A 16800-nucleotide genomic window follows, 5' to 3' on the forward strand; every position below is an offset into this window, starting at 1 on the left:
CTGACACCCCCTCCTTCCCCGCTCTCCCTCCACCCCCCTTGCAAAAAAGAATGCAGTCATATGAACTTTACCAGACAATGGAGTACCTACAGGCTCTCCCCTAGACAAGTCCTTTATAACCAGCCAGTGCTATGTGCTGCAGACAGTGGCCAATCGGCAGGCTCCTTTCTGCAGCAGGGACACAATAGGTGCATTGGCCACACTGTCCTCCTAGCCCCTGACAGCAGTTCAGGTTCATTTATTGTACACTGGAAGGCACATATGTCTTTAATATTCACTGTGAAATTATCAGTGAGGCTGCCTTTACTTCACCGTAATTACATCCACCTAATTACCGCACACGAGCTGCAATGGCACTGTTTGCACAGGGTGGCGCATAGGCATGCATGCCGTAAAAATATGCATGAACATGCTTGCTTATTTCAATAATAAAATCCCCTAATTATTTCCTTCCCCGAGCTTAATGTTTCATCCAGAATACTTCAGCAGGTATAGTCATCATTTCTCCCCTTCAAAAGAAAAAAAGTGTGTGTGCATATGTGTGTGTGTGTCTGCGTGTGTGTGCGTGCATGTATACATGTATGTGTACATGCATAATTTACACATTGCTTCAGTCATATATTGGGGTGAGGTATGGAAGTGGAACCTAGTCAGCAAATAAAAGGTTACCGAGGACCTAAGGCATTTTCCCCTTATCACTAGGCATCGGAATGAAGTCATAAGTGAATCTGCATGCATCGCCATAGCCGTGCATAGATGCCGATTTATTAGGAGTCCAACGATCATGAGCACCTACATGTGTCTCATTTAGGTATTTCCATGTTGCATAATTATAGCATTCCTTGCAACACTGACTCAAAATGGGTGAAAAATTGAATCTTTGCTTTTTGTGTATTAGTTAAACAGAGATGGGAACAGTCTGCAGTGGGAACCGCCCGCTAATTTTTTTTTTATTTTATGCATGTTGCATTTACATATTCATGAACAGAATAGCTGTTATGACCGCTGATTCTGCAGCAGGAGATGAAAAAACAGGAGCCAGCAGACAGAGTGTATTAATTTCTAGGGGAAGAATGGCAGTGTATGATGACCAGGAACAGGAGATGCTTGGGGTTTCATTGGGGGGATACCTCATTGTGTAATAAAGGATCTGGGTAGACAACTTACCAAAATATGTGTAAGTATAATAAACTTAGAAAGTAAAACCGATTTGCATTGTTCACGGCCATTCAGCCACAGTGTAAAGAAATAAGCATTTTGAAATGGAGATTTCTGGCTCGGGTCTTTGCAGGTAAATAAAATTGTATTTTCTTTTATGGTTACTTAGAATATCATCAAAATGGAATGTGCTCGGCAGCTCTAAATTTTCTTATTATTTTATGATTTATATGTTTCTTGTTCCAAATCAGAATGCTAAGCTTTAAGCATTGATTATTTCCTAAGGTGGAATTTCACCAATGTTTACCGATGTTTACAGGTATATTTTGATCTTTAGCTCATGATTCTCTAATCAGGAATGGAATTCATCATTGTAGCAGGCACATAAGGAGAAACAGTATATCCATATAGATACATGCATATAACACATAGTTCACCCATGCTAGAGAGAAAGGATCCTAATGTTATTTTTATCAATTTATATTTTATAGTTCTTTTTATTAATATTTGTAAGATTTGTATTACAAAATACATTCAAATTTATTTTTTATAAGCATATATTTTAAAAACCACAGTTCTTCTATCTATACTTTCCAAAAATCAGGTTTCAGTAGGAAGGATGAATGAGGCAAAATCCAAACTAGACCAGTAAGAGATCACAAGACTCAATTATAAAAAACTCAAATGATATAAGAAAATACTACATTTTTATTCCTGAACTACTACCTGCATTGAAATCAAAATACCAGAAATCAAAGATGTAGATTAATTACTTGATATATAATGCAAGATACTTCTTTTCTACGTGATTGCTGAAAATCCTGAGAAGTTATTTGCCTCATCTTGTTGATGGCTTTTCTATCAAAAGCCAGTTTTTCTAATTCTTCAAGTAAATCACAAAAAAATTTTATTGGTAATCAAATTAAGATATGTATACCTCATCTCCATCTCTCTCTCTCTCTCTCTCTCTCTCAAACACACACACATACACACACATAAATACACACATATACAAACATGGCTGTTCTCTTTTTCTGTAAGAATGTACAACTTTTCTACCTAATCATCTCAGTTCTTTGATCTGGCATTTACAATAAAAAAGCCCAAGAAAATCAAAAAGATAACACTTAATTTCTAATGGTCCATTTTGCTAAGTAAAAATAAAAACAGGATAAACTCTCATACTATTAATAAACTTACATTTATTTAGATTCCACTAACACATAAAATGTACTTAGAAATTCACTGTAATATGAAGTATATTGATGACTATAATAATTTTATAATAAGATTAGTAGATGGTCTATATCGGATCTCTTTAAACAAATAAAGATTTGTAAACAATGAATGCTAAAAATAAAAGAGGCCTTCTTAAGTACCATAATACATTAAGCCTGGCAAGTTAGGCTTCCCACTTCCTACTATAACATTCTGTCATAGTTTGAATTATTAGATATATTGGGAAACAACATTGTATTTTTCACTGTTTCTTAGTACTAGGATTTACTGTTCTTCTCACACCCCAAATACAAAATTCAATTGTGAGATTTTAATATATTACTCAAACCAAAATAGTTTTTCAATAAAATTTTATTTGAAATCATTTTGCTAGAGAACTTAGTCCTTCAATATATCTTAGAAATTTTAACTCAATTTTAGACATGACATCCAAAGAAAATAGTAACTTGTTAGTGTATTTCCACTCATCACGCTACCATACTTTATTAAAAAAAACAGTTCTGATCTGCTGTTAGGACATTCTTAATTGGTTGAGTTTTACTGAAGATAAGGAATTTATGGTGTCTTCCCATAAGATCAAAGACAAGCATTTATAAAATAAGTGTATGGAGAACATGAGTGCCATCTGTGTTCCCAGGATGGAAGTAAGCAAACTTCTTTATAAAGATCAAAAGCATAACCTTAGACTTATAATCACGATGATCTCATCAAAAGAGTCAAGTCAGCACAAATTGGCTGTAAGAATATAAAATAGCGGCCAATCACATTAACTTTAAAAGTAATACAATGCATTCTATATGTAGAGCCAACTTGGAGAGAGATGCAAAAATAATAAATAAAAAAGCAACTTGTCAGTCTCCTGATGTGATTCATTCTTCAAAAAAAAAAAAACCTTAAGCCACTTTAATAAGTGTGGAAATTATTCATAGTATAATCAACATCAAGAAACCACTGTTTGTCTCTGTCTACACAATGACAAGCATCCAGATGACAAAATAAGATGCAGTGAATCATCACAATAACTAAATATCTGGCTGCTTTTGTGCCCACAAATTCAATGCTTAAAATTTCAGTGTCTGTATTTGGGATTCCAAAAGAGCAATTCTTGAACTCTTTAACAATGATCATCTTTATAAGATATGAGAATCATACGATTTTCAAAGGTGCCACTTTCAGATTACCCAGTGCATGAATCTATTTCCAAAGGATACTTTTTTGAGCATAGCTGTGATCAATCTCATTTATATTGACCTCAAAAAAGGTTAGCAGTGCATCCATTGCGGAATAAAACACTTAATACCTCAGTTTTTAAAACTTGTTTCTTTTGCAAAGTTCCCAGTTGTTTCAATTAAGATTGTTTATTAAAGGTGTACTTGATGGGGGGGGAAAACATAATAAATCATGACATCTAAACACCCAATGGATCAGAAAAACTTCAAGCAGATTAATCACCTAAAGAGAAATATTCTATTAGAAAAACAGCCACAGGTTTTACCAACTGTTAACATGATGCTCTATAATTACTATTATTTGTTATTCTATATAGAAGGAATAACAGAAAACTTGAAAAGGAAAACAAAAACCTTTCATCTGAGTTGTCACCAAGAATCTAGAATTATCTGTCTTTGCGTAATGATTTTCATCTAAATAAAAATTGTTTTTAACATCCAAGATCAATAAGAGAGAAACATTCTACTCAAGCCATGATAGAAGGCCAGAATTATACTAAATCTGTGATTAATAAGATAGTTATCAAATTGTATCTCATAATCTACATGCAGTGAAGTAAAACAATTTATTCACTCTACAGGACTGATGTGCAAAGGAAACATGGCTTCTCTACTTTAAAAGTTATCCACTTTTCTTCATATGCCCATCCCATTTGGGTAATTAGGGATAGGAAGGGGAAATTAAATTTGCCAACTTATCTCATTCCTTTGTGGTTTCAATAGTCTCTTTTGAGCTATTTCCCCTGTGGTAAACATAATAATGGCCCTCCAAAAATGTCCACAGACTAATACCCAGAACCTATGAATATGTTACCTTACATGGCAAAGGGGAATTAAAGTTGTTGATGGAATTAAGGTTGCTAATCAGCCAATCTTCAAATAGGGACATTATCCTAGATCATCTGCATTGGCCCAAAGTAATCACAAGGGCCCTTACAAGTGGAAGAGGGAAGCATAAGAAAAGGGTTAGAGATGTGACTACAGAAGAATCATATGAAAGAGGCAACATTGTTGACTTTTAAGGTGAATAGGGAAGAAAAGCAGCCTTTAGAGGCTAGAAAAGAAAAGAAAAAGGAACACAGCTCAGCCAATAATTTGATTTTAGCCTGGTGATACCTATTTTGGGTTTCCAATCTCAAGAACTATAAGATAACATATTTGTGTTGTTTTAAGCCACTAAATTTGTGTCCATTTGTTCCAGTAGCAATAGGAAACTAATAAATGCTATCTTTTGAGTAAATGAAGGTTTTAAGTTAACTGTGCTTCCCCTCCAAAATGATGGGGAAGAGATGGACTTATAGATCTTATGATTCTGAGGAATGGGAACTGTGTTTTTGATGATCTCTTCTTCAAATGTGTGCCTTGTCTGATTTCTGGACTCCTACGTATGGTTCACTGAGGTAACACAGCTGATTATTCTGGGTCTGTTGGAGCATTGCATTGGCTCTCAAAGCTGAAATCCATACATCTTAGCATGTTACCCTGGTCTTAATACCCTCATGCTGTGTAGCCTCTTAAATCTACCTTCAGGCTTCTTTGGAAGATCAGCCCTCTCAACCTCACTGCATTTACCTATCAGGGCATGTGAAAATGTCTGGATCCTCTATAAACTGTGTGGTCATAATGAACCTCCTCCATATTGTTCTGACATGATTCTCAACATGACTCTGAGCATTGAAAGGGGATTACAGTGTTCTCAATTCATGTCCAGTCAATCCTTATGCCATGGGAAGGCTTCCCCCATCCCCACCATGGAATCACCAAATTTATCTGGTGGTGTATTGAATAAAAACTCCCCTTGGGACTTCAGCCCAGAGAAAGGAAAGCAAGAGCATACACATATACACTTGCTTCTTCTTCCATTTGGTTTCTTCTCCTACACTCACCCATGTCAGAAAGATTGGTATTTTTTGTTCTCACATGATAGATTTCCTTTTACATCATATCCTCTTCCTTCGTGAGGTGGCACCCATAAATCCTCCCTTCACTGAGTCCAAATGGTAAAAGGGCTGTAGAGGAATATGGCAAATATGATTTCAAGGGATAAAAATGTACTTTTTTATTATTTCAAAATATTATGACCATGGACTACTGGTTAAAATGACAAATTTGATCTCAACATCTTACTAACACTACAGAAAACATATTCTTTTTTTCTCTGTGGGGGTGGCAGAGAGAACAAAGGAGGAAGACCAAACAAAAATTTGAAAGGTAGAAACAGAATAAGATTTTGAGAAGTGGAACAACATCTGGAAAGATGGATAACTGGTGACTGACTTCCAAGACTGAGGAAAACTAGTTCCTAAGCCAGCAATAGATAGAACCAGAAACCATATCAAGAAAGTTTTAAGAATCAGAAGCACCAGATATTTGGGACATGGCAATAGAGAAGGGTAGTATTAAGAAAATTATTAGAGGGGTGCCTGGGTGGCACAGCGGTTAAGCGTCTGCCTTCAGCTCAGGGCGTGATCCCGGCGTTATGGGATCGATCCCCACATCAGGCTCTTCTGCTATGAGCCTGCTTCTTCCTCTCCCACTCCCCCTGCTTGTGTTCCCTCTCTCGCTGGCTGTCTCTCTCTCTGTTGAATAAATAAATAAAATCTTTAAAAAAAAAAAAAAGAAAATTATTAGAATATATTGACAAAGAATTTAAATCCCTACATCTCATCCACTACTCCATGTTTATAGGCAAATTACCCCCCACTCCCAACCTCCCTCACTGCAGCAGAAGACTGAAGGTTTATTATCTAAAGCTTTATTACCTAAAACAGAGTTGACACAGTTGATGATAGAGTTCTCATACTCTAAACAGAATCTTTAAGTCAATACATGCATTCTAGATATTGAGACTCTTCCCACACTTTCTTCCCTAACTAGGTTGGCTCTCAAAATCCTAGCTTCTGCATCTTCTTTTCTCAGCAAACTGACTAAGCAAGAAAAACTAAAGTAAAATAAACATAGAATGTAGAAGTGATGGTAGCTATACAACAAAAATTATCATCTGCTTCCATAGTATAGATTTGTCCCTATGAGGTGGATGCCATGCAAGAAACTGTAATTCACATCACCCTCTAAATGTATATGCAAAATGATGGTGATGGGGTATGAGTGGAATCAATGTGTACCTCCTCTTGGCCTGGCAGGTCCATAAAACCTTGTCATAGAGTTTTTCTTTATGTTATTTTCCCTTTTAAGCTGTTCAAAATGTAGATGACCTCCAGGGTGATCATGAACATCACAGATTAAAGAGGGCAAAGCCTTTGTTGGTCCAGAGCACTAAATGACGGTGTGTAGAAGGGATGCTCTCCAACATAATTATCTACAAAAAATAATTTTTTGTGTGTATTTCAATCATTGAACACTTTGAGTCTACTGTGTCTATTAAGAGTAGTATGCTATAGCAAAAATCTTAATATAATATATACAACAATTATGCCAGCCATATTACATATAGTGAAACTTATTCATAAGCCTCATTCGTGCACTCAGAGCCTCTATCAACTTTGTAGTCCTTATCTCTTAATCTTAAGCAGAAAATGAGATATAGAGGACACTGACAATATAACATGGAAATTAGAAAAAAAAAGGAACAAGAAAAGAGGCAATATGGAGGCAATAAGACTATGCCACTTAAAGCTTTTTAAAAGATTCTCATCAAGGCTACAAAATATTTCAGAAATATGAAAATCTTTCTCCATCAGAGAGTAGAAGATGTTACAAAAAGAATCTAAATAACCAAAAAAAGTTACCAACACTTCACTTAAATTCATGATAATAAAAATGGAAAACTAAAAAGAAATTAGAAGTTAAACTTGAGAAGAATCTTTCACAAAGTACAGAAAAAAGACAAATCTACAACAAAAGAGAAACTATGAAAAGTTAGAAAAGAGTTTTAGAAACTGCACAATTTAAATAATAGAGAAGTTTATGGAAAGAGAAGTAAAGATAATTAAGAAAGAAAATCATTAATGATATAATCAAGGAATTATTCTGGAACTAGAGAACACAAGTTCCCAGAAAGAGTTCCCTAACTGCCCAGCAAAATAAATGAATATAGATTCACACCATGGCATATTAGTTCATAATTTTCAGTCGCTTGGAACAGGAACTTCTAGCTCTGGCAATGGATGGAGTGGCTGACATTAAATGCTCCTCCTAAAAACAATTATAAATTTGAACAGAATATAAAAATTACCTCTTTGAGAGCACTGGAGTACGACAAACATACACACTAATTGTGTGTGTGTGTGTGTGTGTGTGTGTGTGTGTGTATGATGCTATAATCCTTGAGAAAAAGGAAGCATATACTAAGAGGTGTCCATGTTCACCCAGCTTCTTCTTTATGTGTCTTTCTCAATGTGTGCTGCAGGAGATTTGAGCCCAAGCAGAAAACAATAGTCTTACTGGCTAATGAGATATAATTCAAGGTTAGAGCTGATAGGGCACTGAAACTTAAGAGGCATGAGCACAGAGAGGGAAAAAAAATAGATTAAAGAGTTTCAAAATCCATGTGTGATCACCTTTCCAGTCATTGACTGACATCTGGGCTGAGTAGGAGTATGTGCAAGGTGAGAATTCAAGAAATCTAGCAGAAAACAGCAGTTGGGAAACTGAAAATCTAAACAGCTACTTCAGTTAATGAGTGATGATGGTAAGACAGAGATAAGAGTTAAAATCTCACTAAGATGTAGAATTTGCTGAGCTTTCTATTCAGCCCTCTGATGGCTCATTCCCCAGGGAGTTTGATCTTATCCCGAGGTTACAAGCCATGACCTAGAACTAAGGGCTTTTTCTAGTATTAAGGGTAGAAATAAAATATAACAACGATAGTAAACCCTAAAGCTAACCTTGTACTAGACCCTGTTGATCCATCATTCTATTTTTCACCCCAAATTTCTTGTATCCAATAAAAATTTACAATGCATGTTTTTAAAAATACAGGACAAATTTATGGAAAAACAATAAAAAAAAGAAACAGAAAACAGAAAAAGACCCACAATTGATTCAGGTATGGAATCAACAGACAGGTGCTCTAAAATAATGATAACTGATGCTTTCATGAAATTACAGGAAATATGGAGAATTTCACCAAAGACAAGGCATCCATTAAAAAGGGATTACAATGGAAATAGCAGAACTGAGAAAACATAAAAACTAAAATAAAGAATAAATTTATATTTAATAAAATATTAGAAACAATAGACCAGAAGATCAGTGAACTGGGAGACAGATCTGAAGGAAAGAAAGGATAAAGAGGAAAGAGACACAGGAGACACTGTAAATGTCTAAGATAAGTGTTATAGGGTTCCAGAAAGTAGGAAGAATGAGAATGGGGCAGAAACATTATGTGAAAACATTCTGGCCAAGTATTTTCTAAACTGATGGAAGAAACCAACTCATAAATTCAAAAAACCATACAAAAGTAAGCATAAAAAAATACACACATGTACATCATAGTCTAACCATGAAAACCAAGAAAACACTTTCAGTCCAACACCAATAAGAATTACAGCTGACTTTTCAATTGAAATAATGAAGACCAGAAGACAATGGGACACACATTCAAAGTGCTGAAAGAAAGAGGGGAATCACTGGCCAACTAAAATTCTACATGTGGCGAATACATCCCTCAAAAAAATGAAAGCAAATTAACAAACTAAACATACCAAAGGCTTTGACACTAGCATATGCGTATTAGTAGAAATACTAAATAGCCCCCTTCAGATAAAGGAAAATAATCACTGATGAAAGTACCAGTGAGAGTAATATGTGAGTAATTATAAAAGATTAATGACTGTTAAATACAACAACAATAATAATGGCTTGTGGAATTTAAAACATTTGTAAAGTAAAATATATGCCAATACATAGGTTAGAGGGCATAAATAGAATTAAACTGTGATGAGATTCTTGTTTCAATGTGGAAAGTGGTAAAAGTACTAAACTCATGTAGACTATAATAATTCAGTGATGATATTGTAATATGTGGGAAAACCTCAAAAACATTAATGTAAGAACGTATAACTTAAAAGGTTAATCAAAAGATAAATAAAATTAAAAATCCTGATTAATCCAGAGAAAGGCAAAAAAAGAAATGATAAACAAATAGAACTAGAAGACAACTGCAAGATTAATTTAAAACCAATTATATCATTAATGTATATTTACTAATATTCAAGATTCAACATGGTATATGCTATTTGTAAGTCACAAACTTTAAATGTAAGCATGGATACAAATTGAAAGTAAAAGGATGGAGAAAGACACCCCCAAAACAGTACAGTAAAAAAAAAAATGGTGAGACTATAATGAAACAAAGTAAAAATTAAAGGAGACAAATAAGACATTTCACAATAATAAATAGGTTAATTCAATAGGAAGATATCATGGTAGTAAATTTATATCAATCTAGTATCTTAGTTTCATAATATTTATTAAATGCAAAGAATTGAAAGAAGAAATTGATGAATGCAAAATTAGAGATGATAATTTTAATATACTCTTTCAGAAGGATTTTAGCTTTCATTAAAAGAAGTTAGAAAATAAAAATAATCTCAAATGAAAGTAGAAATATAAATAATTAATCAATGAAACAAAAAGCAGTCATGAAATTGGGAAACTCAGTTAAGAAACAAGTTTTCAAGAATATTTTAAAATTTGCCAATTTTATCAAGCCCTCACAATACTGACCATGAAAAAAAAATCTTAATACCCCTATCAGCATTAATAAAGGGAATATAGATGCAGATACTAAAGTCATTAAAACTGTATAAAGAGAATATTAGAAATAGCATTATGTCTATGACTTGGAAAACATATGTGCAATATATACATAGAGGTCATATTTGAAATATATAAAGAACCCTGTAAGTAAATAAGGAAAAATAAAAGCAGCCTGATTAAAAATGGAAAATAGAGGGGCGCCTGGTTGGCACAGCAGTTAAGCGTCTGCCTTCGGCTCAGGGTGTGATCCCGGCGTTATGGGATCGAGCCCCACATCAGGCTCCTCTGCTATGACCCTGCTTCTTCCTCTCCCACTCCCCCTGCCTGTGTTCCCTCTCTCACTGGCTGTCTCTGTCTCTGTCAAATAAATAAATAAAATCTTTTTAAAAAAATGGAAAATAGAATGGAATAAGCAATTTACAGAAGAGGGTATCTACATGACCAATAAACATATGAATATTGCTCAGCATCATTTCCTATTAAGCATATAAAATTTAAAACCACGATGAGATACTACTACAAATTCACCACAATGGCTGACAAATTCAAGTGTTTTCAAGAATGTGAACCAATGAAGACTATGGTACTTTGCTGGCTGAGGTATAAATAGGTACACCCACTTTGAAAAACTGCCAAAGATCTACTAAATATAAATATATATTTATCTAATGCTCCAATAATTCTATCTCAAGGTGTATACTCAAATGAAAAAGAAATGTATGTCTACCAGAAGACAAGTACAAAAATATTTGGGAAATAACCCAAATGTTAATTGACAGAATAATGGACAAAATAATTCTACTACACAGCAATAAAAACAAATGAACTATGTCCATGTTCAACAATGCAGATAAAATGTTGAGCCAAAGGAGTCAGTCACAAATATATATATAGTGTGGTTCCAGTCATATGAAGTTCAAGAACAAGTACAACTTGGCAATAGTGATAGAGATCAGAATGATGTTTACTTCGGGTGGAGAAGGATATTAACTAAAAAGGGACACAAGGAAACTTTTTGGGCTCAGTAAATGTTTTATATCTGAATTTAGATGGTAGTTACACAGATGTGCACAAGTGTGAAAACTTATCAGGATGTATACTTTTTGGGATAGGCCAGTGATGGGTATTGAGGAGGGTACATATTGCATGGGGCACTGGGTGTTATACGCAAACAATGAATCATGGAACACTACATCAAAAACTAATGATGTACTCTATGGTGACTAACATGACATAATAAAAAATTTTAAAAAAATAAAAGATGTGCACTTTTTATGGCCCTTCAAATTATCCTCTCCATGAAGGGGAATGAAGAAAAAGACCACCCATTTTGTAGAAGGTGGAGATGCTGGCAATGGGGAAGACCAGATCAATAGGCTCATTAGAAGGATGAACTAAGGTCTCTACCCTCATTATTTTTTGTAATCTGGTCAGTTAATAAATAACTACTCTCAAATGGGAAAAAAAAAAAAAAGATGTACACTTTAGATTCAGCAATCTACTATATTTGTTACACCCGAGTAGAAATCTTTTTAAAATAGTGGAAGACAAGTTTCATCAAAATGAAAGGAAAACAAAACAAAACAAAAAGGATAATATGAGATGCCAGCATCAGGGAACTCAACATGGAAGAGAGGTAAAGGAAATCTCAGAGGGTAAGTGAAGGAAAATCCCACGTGACAGTTGTACTCCACATATAAGGAGTCGACAAGGCAGATTTCAAACAGTATGACACAACAGGTAAAGAAGATGAAGGCTATCCCAGAGATCTCCCCTGCCACTGCCCTATTTTCTTTTCTTGTACTTAAGACATAATGTCAGGTTGAACTCTGTCTTGACATGGGTTGGTGAAGACTCTGGTTTCCCTTCTAGGCCCTGTTGCCTTTTAGGCTGAATGTCCTTGTTCAACCCCAAGCACTATCCTGCTTTGACATTCTCCTGAGAACCAAGAGCCTCTTTTGAGCTTACAAGAAGATGACTCCTTTTACCACACCCCTAGTTCGTATCCCTGAAAGGTGTTCAGTAGCTGAATCATGAGTAGCTTCTTACAGGATGAGAACAACAAAAAATCTTTTAATTTTTTGAAGTCGTAATTTGTTACATTTAATAAAATACAATCCTGGGGCGCCTGGGTGGCACGGCGGTTAAGCGTCTGCCTTCGGCTCAGGGCGTGATCCCGGCGTTATGGGATCGAGTCCCACATCGGGCTCCTCTGCTGTGAGCCTGCTTCTTCCTCTCCCACTCCCCCTGCTTGTGTTCCCTCTCTCGCTGGCTGTCTCTATCTCTGTCGAATAAATAAATAAAATCTTTAAAAAAAAATAAAAAATAAAAAATAAAATACAATCCTTACTTTTGTAATCTTAATATTAGCCAGTAAAAACTTGCAGCAAATAAAGTGTAACGTCATGTTTAGAAACGCTGCAATTCATAACTGAATATGGACATGAAACATAAAATAAATTATTAATTTATTTGAGTCTCGGCTTCTTTATTCTTATTAATCTTAACATTTTCTGTGAAATAGAACAAGATTTTGAGCACATTGATGATTTCTTCAAAAGAGTTACAAGATTATACCTTCTTGAACCATCTAAATGACAAATCACAACCAAATAACATTCAAATATTAAAAGATGAGGCAGTTATCTACAATAGAAAAAATATCAACAAAATACCCTTAAGTGTTAGAAATCAAAAGCAGACCTCAGAACTTGTAAGCAGAATTCCACTTGTTCATGTGCATACTGTATTCATAAGCATAAGTTTAAAAATATCTGGGAGGATACCCACCAACATGTTGAGTGGCCATTCCTTGATAAAAGAGTTGGAGAAGAATGAGGACTTCTTTCTTCACTGTATTTTTTATACTAAACATAACCAAATAAAATATTTTAAAAAAATAAATGACACTAAGCAAATGCATTAGTAAGGTAGATGATGTCAAATGTGGCTTACCCATTATTTCCCCACATTCTTCCAGGTGGTTAAGATCATGTAGACAGTTCCTCAGTTAGTATTTAAGAAGTGTTAAAATTTGTAGCATCCCTTTTCTCATGGGGTCATAGATATTATAGTCCTTTCCCCCATTTATTTCTCCCTAAAATAGCAAAGAGTATTTCTGAGGTGGAAATTAAATACAATAAATAGTAAAGTAATATAATGGGGAAAGTATAGGCATGGAAAGGAAGCATGGATTTGAGTCTCGGCTTCTCTGCTCTGAGATAAAATGTATTCACTTACAGAACAGAGAGAATCAAACCTGGTTTGAAATGTTGTTGCAACAGTGAAATGAAGTAACATGTTAAAATATCTTCCTTGGTATGCAGCACAAAATATGGACTTGATGTCTGTCTTCTCCCTTAGTCTCCTGATAATCAACATCTTATTCTAAATAGCTCTTAGAATAAAATCATTTTTTTCTATTCAGATGATTCAAAATTTTGAAGATAAATATGCCATGGTGATGCAGAAGTAAGGAAAAAAGCTGGAAACTTTTAAAAATCCTTCTTAGAATTGAAAGAGAGAGAGAGATGAACTGGTCCCTTCCATGAATTACTGTAAGACAGATTTCAGTCAGGAGAATGATGTGTCTTTGGCTCTTGTGTTGATGCCTCAACCAATGTTAGGGAAATGTATGATTTTCACCTGACTCCACAAAGTAGAATTTGGACAAAGATTGTCTTACAACAGATATGGATTTAGACTCTTCAAGGATTTAGCTTTGGTGTTTTTTAATTGCTTATTTTAGTCAGAAGTTGGTGATAAGATATGAACAGACACTTTTCCAATGATGACATAGAAATGGCTAACAGACACATGAAAAAATGTTCAAAATCATTAGCCATCAGGGAAATTCAAATCAAAACCACATTGAGATACCACCTTACACCAGTTAGAATGGCAAAAATTGACAAGGCAAGAAACAACAATTGCTGGAGAGGATGTGGAGAAAGGGGATCCCTCCTACATTGTTGGTGGGAAGGCAAGTTGGTACAGCCACTCTGGAAAACAGTGTGGAAGTCCCTTAAAAAGTTAAAAATTGNGGAATAGGATAGGCTGATGATGGGTAGTAAGGAGGGCAGGTATTGCATGGTGCACTGGGTGTTACACACAACTAATGAATCATCGAACTTTACATCAGAAACCAGGGATATACTGTATGGTGACTAACATAATATAATAAAAAAACATTAAAATAAAAAAATAAAATATAATTCCACAAAAAAAAAGAAGTTGGTGATTAAACATCCATCCAAGTAACTAAATCAGCAGCCACCATTATGTAACCAAACCTTCCTTTTTCAGGTCTTCAGACCCTGGCCTAGAATAGATGAAGGTGGTAGCATTGGATACAGAGCAGATATAATTATAGAGGTGTTTCACCTGCTGGCGCTTGCTGCTGAAAATCTGGTTCTTGCTCTTTGCACATATAAAAGGACCCATGGTTTAGGCAACATGCCCACTTCCAGAAACAGCTGTTCAGGCTGCCTTGTTTGAAGTGATGAGAAATAGTACCCCTGAACTTTCCTCTTCGTTGGGGGAGGAGAACCTTCATCTTTCTCCTTCACTGGGATGTGCCAAGAGCAGAAAGTGTTCCACTTTCATAAGCTTGTCTCTGTCTAAAAAACTTCTTTTCCAAAGAGAAAAGCCCATGCTTTACTCTCTGTGCACCCAGAACATCGACTTTTTATCAGCTAGATTAACTTTTCTTTCGGGTCTCTCTCCAGGAAGCATCTCCACATTAAGGAAGACTTTCAAAAAGCGAAGTTCCTGAATATATCATCTTGAAGTTTCTTTGAGTTGCCTTCAAGAGTCACAACAAAGACTTTGCTCCTTTTAAGATCCAACAAGAAAACTCATATCTTTTCCTAAACCCTGGTTAAAATAACGGTCTTCAGTGTTCCTCATTCTAAGCAAGGTCGCTTAAATAAATCCCAGCTCTGCTACAGTCCAGAGAAAAATGTTACATCTACAGGTGTATGTGCATACCCTCATCAGAACACAAAATCTATGTAATTGAAAATGTTTCTCTTTTTGCCTCTGACGTCAGAGAAGAGTCAAACAAAAGTTGCCGTGCATGTGTTGTCATTGGCACTTGCTCTGCTGCAGTCACTTGGATCTTTGTACTTTCAAATGTTCCCTGTTCACAGTGCCTTAACCTCTAATCTTCCAAGTCTTTTCTTAAATAGATGGAGGGCTTTATTATTTCCTTTTGCCACTATAGCAAATTATCATTTTGTAGTTTCGAAAGTTCAGAATGGTCTCAGTGAGCTAAAATCAAGGTGTTGGCAGGGCTTCTTTGTCCTGAAAGGTCCAGGGGAATATGTGTTTCCTTGACTTTTCCAGCTTCTACAGGGCCACCCATATTCCCCACCGCATGGCCTCCTCTTCCATCTTCAAAGCTAAGAAGATTTCATCTCCTTGGCCATTCTTCCCTAATCACATCTCCCTCAGACCCTGAAACCTTCTACCTCCTTCTTGGTTCCAACCAGTTAGTCCAGGATGATGTCAGCATCTGCTGATTGCATCCTTAATTCCATCTGCAATCATAATTCACCTCTGTCATACAATGTAACATGTCTCCAGGTTCTGGGAATTGGGGCATGGACACATTTCTGGAGACCCATTATTCAGCCTACCATAGAGGACAAGTCTTCAATTAACAATGGAGAATTAATATTCTGAGTTGGGGAATTAGTTAGTTTAGGGTCAAGAGTAACAATCAAGATTCCCACCAAAAAAATGGGTAGCATTTGAGGTGAGATTACCAGACAGAAATCATCTGTCCACAGGTATGGGAATGGAGGGTATATTCAGATAGACAACAGGAGAGGCCTGGGAAGCAGATCATCAGGCCTATCATAAAGGGCCAGGAAGTCAAATTCCAAGCCATTTCCCTCGTCTTCCTCCTCCATAAGACCCAAAAGTATTTTTCCTCTGGCCACAGCTCTCTCACTGGCCTTGACCCTAGATTTCATGACTTGATTGGCTTATGCTGGATGGAGGAAATATGTGCAAATACTAACTATGCATCTGAACGAGCCTTACCCCCACAGCATAGGTAGCTCCTTGACAGCTGTGTGCCATTAGTTACCCAGGGTTTAACTGAATCTAAGTACTCAAGCTACCAGATTAGAGTATTTATTCATTTACCAATGGCTCAGGACTGCCGAATCCATATATAGAAAGAATTTAGATAGATCTGGGGACCAAAAATATGGATGTCACTGAAAATGCATGGCAGGCTATTGATGGGCTTGATATTTAGTCCCTTCTCTTGAGTAAGTACGGCAGTTTCCTTTAGTAAAAATCTGTCACAAACATGCAGCTTAAAACAACAGAGTTTTGGTTGGGCTGGTTCCTTTTGGAAGCTCCCTGAAGAGATGCCATTCCCTTGTATTTTCCAGCATCTAGAGTCTACCTGCATTCTATGGGTCTTCACTCCTTCCTC

The 16800-nt window shown here is 35.8% G+C and overlaps 1 protein-coding gene across 1 annotated transcript in view; it reads right to left on the reverse strand.

The window, feature by feature from the left end:
• Positions 1 to 16800, reverse strand: part of LOC117801753 — a 179565-nt gene that overhangs the window by 50656 nt on the left and 112109 nt on the right. The window lies entirely within an intron of this gene.

The sequence above is a fragment of the Ailuropoda melanoleuca genome, chromosome 1 (assembly GCF_002007445.2).
Source record: "Ailuropoda melanoleuca isolate Jingjing chromosome 1, ASM200744v2, whole genome shotgun sequence".
Taxonomy (NCBI): domain Eukaryota; kingdom Metazoa; phylum Chordata; class Mammalia; order Carnivora; family Ursidae; genus Ailuropoda; species Ailuropoda melanoleuca.